The following is a 6,646-nucleotide window of genomic DNA, read 5'->3' on the forward strand; positions in this document are numbered from 1 at the left end:
ACTTTTTTTTATACTGGTGCAATGATTTTCATTTATATCTACCTAATATTTGGATAGGACCTGAATAATTAAAATTCCTCATGGTTAGTAATAACTTATTTTTCTTTTTGGTACAATATTTTAACAGAAATTTCCTCTTATACTGGAATTCTTATAAGCCATACAGTTATTTGAATTATTTATTTTCCATAACTTATCCATCATACAGCATTCACTGAATTGTGGTAAACCATTAATACATATTAGCTATCCAGATGAAATAAGTCACTCAAAGTTTCTATGAATTCTGAGTGCATACAGTATAGGTCAGGGGTAGGCAACCTTGGCTCTTTTATGACTCGTGGACTTCAACTCCCAGAATGCCAGAGCCAGCTAAGTCCACGAGTCACAAAAGAGCCAAGGTTGCCTACCCCTGGTCTAGGTAGTCTTATGACCACAATTGAGGCCAAATTTTTCTCACTAAGTGAGACATTATGAGTTTTGCCCCATTTTATAACCTTTCTTGCCAAAGTTGTTAAGTGAATCAGCGCAGTTAGTAGCACAGTTCTTAAGTGAATCTGGCTTTTCCATTGACTTTTCTTGTCAGAAGGTAGCAAAAGATGATCACATGACCCTGGGACTCTGCAACTGTCATAAATATGAGTTGCCAAACATCTGAATTTTGATTAAGTGACCAAGGTGATGCTGCAATGCTCTTAAGTGTGAAAAATGGTCATAAATTATTGTTTTCAGTGCCATTGTAACTTCGGTCACTAAATGAACTCTCTTAATTTGAGGACTACCTGTAAGTTATCCTAAATGCACATTATTCATTTGGTGCACATGATAATTAAATTGCAAACTATACCTCCAACATGTCAAACAGCTGAATTATCTTTATAATGCAATCACAAATTATTGCTTTTATCTATGCTGGTCTATCCACTTAGTTGTCTGCTATAATTACACTGAGCAAATGAAAAGTAAAAACATATCAGCACCCCCAATTGGTTTACTTTAATAGTAATCAATTACATTTATATATTTACTATCCCTGCCTTTATTAATTTGATAAGGCAAATATACATAATACTCCTTCCTCCTATTTCCCCACAACAATTCTGTGAGGTGGGTTAGGCTGAGAATGAAGATTGACCCAGTCATCCAGCTGGCTTTCTTGCCTAACCTGTTAATTAATGAAAGTTAGCTACATACCAAATTAATCTTTTGCACAACAGTTGCAGAGGTCAGGTCTCTTTCTATTCATTTCTTGCAAAAGTAAAAATCTGTTCTTGCATCTGTAGAAATAAGATAAAATCTGTTCTTGCATCTGTAGAAATAAGATGTCAGAATTATCCCAAATATGTAAACCATCATAGGTGCTAATTATATACTATATAGAGCAATTGTGCTATTGAATGGGATGTCTTTTGTCCATAACTCAGTGGCCTTGGATCAGCTTTTTTTTATACTTGCAATACAGGAATAAAATAACAATCTTGAGTATAGTGTTGCTGTGTGGTCTTATAATAAGGATCTTGAATACAGTGTTTCTCTGTAGTTTTACAATGAAATAAGAGGTGGAACATTTTGAAGTGTTTAAATATTTGACATACAAATATTCTCAGAGAAACAAGGTGGTAGTTTAAGTTGAATATGCTCTACTGGTTATACAAAGTGATGGCTGTTCTGCGGATAGGATAGGATTCAATTTTTTGTTAATTTCATTTTTTTTTCTTTCAGAGCCCTTCACATCTTTCCTGTACAATTGTTCCATGTTCAGCCGTTTTTTCTTTTCCTTCTCTTCATACTTTTAATGAATGAATAATGCTATCTGTCCAATTGTAAACCATTTTGAGATTTACAGTGAGAAACTGGTCTCTGTCACTCATTCACACCACGATATAAACCGAGTCAGGCGAAGGCTGAAGCTCGGCGTGCCTCTCTAGACGCTGACCGGGATTGAAGGCGAGCGCTTTCCCTGCCTACCTATCCGGGACCCCGCCATTGCACCAAGCAAGCCGTGAAAAGAGCGGGAAGGGGCTCCGTCATGGCTGCGGCTGCTGCTTCTCCAGCTGGCCACCGCGGTAAGTTATCGGGATACCCAGGAGGACACAAAGGGACAGCCCCGGCTCACAAAACGAGACACTCACAAGCCGAGGACGCTCTGCGGCCGCGGCTTCCCCTGCGCGGCCATGTACCCTGGCGGGGGTGGTTCCGACTAGAAGAGAATCAGCGAGCAGCTCCAGAAGTTAACTCCGGAGTTGCCATCCGGCAGCGCATGCGCAGGTAAAGGACCGGCAGGCAGGCCGGCCAGCTGGCGAGAACAAAAAGGGGGAGGAGTCAGATGCAGCCGCCTGTCAATCTTCCTCCCGAAGTAATTAAGGGTTTTCGCAGTCTTACCTCAGCGGCGCTCGCTTAAAATAGGCGGGTGGTCCGGGAGGGAAAGCGGGGCGCATCCCGTTGCTGGAGTTTAATCGATCTCCTCCCGCCTCCTTGATTTTGAAGAACCTCCCGGCATGAAATAATTGGCCGTCCCGTTAGTGCTCTGCCTCTCTTGCAGTCGTCTGGCTTTTCTGCGAAGGACCGGGGGGGGGGGGCGAGGGAGGAGCCTAAGGATTCCGATGTTATACAATCCTAGAACAGTGTCAGATTAAGGCAGCGGTTTTCAGCCTTTAAGAAGTGTGGCTTTCAATCCAGCCAGCGTTTTATCTGAAGTCCGCATTTAAAAGTTGCCACGGTTGAAGAACACTGAATAAAAGAGTCCTCTCTTCGCATGCTTCTATCAACTCAACAGATTAGCAGAATGTTTGACCAAACTTTTGATGGTCTGTGTGCTTTGCCTGGATTCTGGACTCTTTAGTTCAGGCACTGGAATCAGATAAATTATGTTCTATTTATTTGCTAAATCTGGTATTGTTAGTACTCTAGCCACAAAGCATTTGTAACACTAAAATTGTTTTTCAAACATAGACATGCAGTGTTCAACTTTTCCTTTAATAAATACTTGACGTGTGGATCGTGCACATAGTTTTTACATTAAATAGGATAGGGATTAATTGGTAATAGGGGTGCTTAAACTTCTGCAAATCATAAGCTTACTAGTAGTCCTCGATTTACAACCACAGTTGAAACTGGAATCTATCATTGAGCAAAGTGATTATTAAGTGACTTATTCACTAAACAACTGCAATCCTTGCATCCCCTGTTGTAGTTGTTAAATAATCTCCAGGGACATCAACAGAGTTCCAGGAAAGGAATGCAAGGTGTGTTGGGAAACCCTGGGAAGTGTACACAGGGGAATACATAATTGGGCTGCTGAAACAGAGCAAAGGTCTTAAGGATTCTAGCTCTGTTCCTGCAGCCCACCGTTCCATTAATAAAAACTACTTTTGTCAGGTTGCAAGAATGGATTTTAATGCTCCTGATGTCCAATGAAGGATTTAAACTTCCCCCCCTCCCCCCCCAAAGGATGGAGGGGAAATCCTTCCTGGAGCTGTAAATCTCAAATCTCCAAAGTAGTGGTTCTCAACCTGTGGGTCAGGACCCCATTTGGGGTCGAACGACCATTTCATGGGGGTTGCCAAACAACGCAGTCCACCATTTTTTCCCCCTTTTCCTTAGCTGTGCTACTCCCTTTTATTCTATTGGCTTTTGAAAGCCAATAGAATGACTCTCTTGAATAGAGTCTAATTCTATTGGCTTTCAAAAGCCAATAGGAATTGTCCAGGCTGTCTCTGCCCTGCTGAGCCCGCCAAAAGTCCCATTCTACAAACGGTGCTGCACCAGTTGAGTAGTCCTCAACTTACGACCGGTTGAGTAGTCCTCAACTTACGACTGGTTGGGGGGTCGCGGCATTAAAAAGGTTGAGAACCACTGCTCCAAAGGATGGAGGGGAAATTCCCTCCTGGTAGGCAGCTCTTTCGCTCTCAAAAGAGCTCTCCTGCTGGGCGGGAATTTCAATTCCACATGGAGCTGCAATTCCTGCTTGCTAGGCAGCTTTTTCAGACAGGCCTGAGATGAGAGGGAATACTCTCCGGAGGTGGCAGCAGTTTTTAAAAACAAAAAATATTTTATTGGGTTTTTTTACATATCACCATTAATATTTGGTAAACAGTGTGTTGTCTAGGTTTGCATTTACAAATAATCAAACACTTAATTTTTATGGTTCCATATTCCACATGGTAATTTTCCTTGATTTTCTCCCAATAATATCTTTTATCAACCTTAAATTAGAACATTTCTCGGTAACTTTTTTGAAAAATAACAAATGTCTACAAATATCCTCCACTTCACTAAGCTTCTTTTCTAATTAATCATCTAAATCACCCTGTCATAGATCCTGTTTTTGGAGTTCTCATTTAAATGTCTTTTCCCCACAATATTCAAAAGAAAGCATTTTACTTGTTAAAATTTTCTTAGAGTTAATTACACTTATATATTGAAATCTTTTTCCTCATATGAACCATCCCAACACTTACATTTTTCGTATCTTGAAATAGAAGGGACAGAAATAATATACTATCTAAAAAAACAAACAAAATATATCCCTCTTAAACTAAAATACCTTAATGTTTCATTTTTTAAAAACATTCAAATCTTCAAAATCCATTATATTTAAATATTTAATAAATTTCCCTCATATAAATCTTCCCACATTTTTATATTTCTCATGTCAATAGGCAAAAATACTCTTGCTTAAGCTTATCCCTCCTGAAATTCATTTTTATTCAAAATTTTATTTCTTTAACCTTATTCAAACAAGTGTTTAATCTTTAAATATTCCATCAAATGAATCCTATCATCTAATTTCTTAATTCTGACTTTAGCCCTTTTTTTTGCCAAATACTTTCCCTAGTATGTTCCATTGAACCCCAAGATCTTCCCATGGTTTTGTATATGTTGTTGTCAGTACAAAAGTCAAGTCAGTTAGTGTTTTTATGAAAATATTCCTCAGAAATCTTTTTTCCTTAGTTTCTCCCATCACCTTTTTCTCTTAAATTCTTGACATATAGGTTGTCTTTTCCGCATCCAGTATTTCCTGGAAGTTTTTGTCCATCTGAATCCTTCCATTATTAAATTCCATCTCAAAGTTTCTTTCCACTAGTTTATATTCAGTTGTCTGCTTTACACGATCTCTTTTTTATTTTCTGATCATTTATTGGTTGTGACATTAAATTGAGAATGCATTCATTTAAATTTTCAAATTCATTTTTAATTTCCTCGTGGTTTGAAATTAATGTCATTTGTATTTGTTGTAACATAACATACATTTCCTCCTGGAAAGTATTTATTTTTTCTTGATATATTCTTTCTGTAGACCTCTGATAATCCAAAATGACCAAAAATCCTTTCTCTGCCAATTGCTTTAAAGTTACAGTTTAAAAAATATTTATAGTCTAGGAAGGTTGATTTTTTTCTAAATTTTATAGAGATAATCCACAATGTTTTCTTTTCTTTTATTACAGCTATTCCTTGTTGGATAAAGCTTTGAAGGTCACAATAATAAGTTTTTTTTTCTGGGCTGTATATTTAGGGTAGTATTTTCATCCACCACTAGATGTCAGCACCAGTCCAACTTCACTTTTCAAAACAAATAAGCCATTTATCTCTGTCAATAATCTTTTGCCAGGAAATTTTAATAAATTCCATCAATTTCACCTTTTCCAAGTTTAAATCTTACATTAATTTTATTTCTGTGTATTTTTATTCCCCATAAATTTAATTTGCCCCCCTCTCACTTTCGGAGGATTTTTACTTCTGGGTTTTTTCCCCCAGGAAATCAGTCAGGTAGAAGAGAATCAATATTCTTACCCAGTTCAATCACACTGTTTACGATCGCTTAATTTAGTGCTTTTTGGCTTCAGCTGCATGTAGCTTGGGCTAGACTCATGGATGACACTAGCCTTCTGTTGGTTTCTGGAGAGCTTTCCCAGGACATCTGGATTGACGGGGCTTCCCTCCTTCTTTGCCACCTCTCCGGGGTGGGTTTTGGCTCATTTAGGGTCCCCAAAGAGAAATCAGCTGTAGGATGCGGAGCCCCATAATCCCCCCTGCACAAAACCGGAAGCCAGCTTGTAACCTTTCCTATTGGCTTCCCCACTGATTTTCTTGGGAAGCCGGCAGAGATTGTAAATGACTATCACATGATCATGCAGTTTGGTGGCAACTAGCCATTAAGTGTGAACAGGTTTCCAGTGACCCAGTATACAGTCATGTAACTTGGAGGGTGGAGGAATACTTTACAACAGCCAGAAATGCCTTATGGGCCATAAAGCATCCTTTCTGAGGACACTGTAACTTCAAATAGTTGTTAAATGACTAGTTGTAAGTCGCAGATTACCAGTATTTTGACCCCTAAAATCATGCCCAAAGAACAGATCAAAATCTTCAGTCCAACATACCATTGAAAGGCTAGATTCTGCAAATGGGAAGCAGGATACACATTGTTGAAATCTGCCACTTCTTCAAGTCTTTTTTTCCCCTTGCACTTCAAAGAATGTCCATTTGTATACACTTTTATGATCAGTCGATTCTTCTGGATAGAGTTACACTCTTTCATAACACAGATCTGGATCGTCATCCTTCATTTCAGCAGTGAAATAGTTTTCAGTTTTGCAAGTTAAGGAAAGGAGTCAAAAATTATGTGGAAAAATAAGAGGAAATG

At 38.6% G+C, this 6,646-nt stretch overlaps 1 long non-coding RNA gene across 1 annotated transcript; it reads right to left on the reverse strand.

The window, feature by feature from the left end:
- Nucleotides 1–981: 981 nt before the first annotated feature.
- LOC120317688 lies at nt 982–3,111 on the reverse strand. The gene is made up of 2 exons (XR_005559299.1): nt 2,383–3,111; nt 982–2,296 (listed from the first exon to the last, which is right to left on the reverse strand). It is a non-coding gene; the product is annotated as an uncharacterized LOC120317688 (long non-coding RNA).
- Nucleotides 3,112–6,646: the final 3,535 nt, after the last annotated feature.

Source organism: Crotalus tigris, unplaced genomic scaffold, assembly GCF_016545835.1.
Source record: "Crotalus tigris isolate CLP2741 ecotype Arizona unplaced genomic scaffold, ASM1654583v1 scf7180000019762.1414395, whole genome shotgun sequence".
Taxonomy (NCBI): domain Eukaryota; kingdom Metazoa; phylum Chordata; class Lepidosauria; order Squamata; family Viperidae; genus Crotalus; species Crotalus tigris.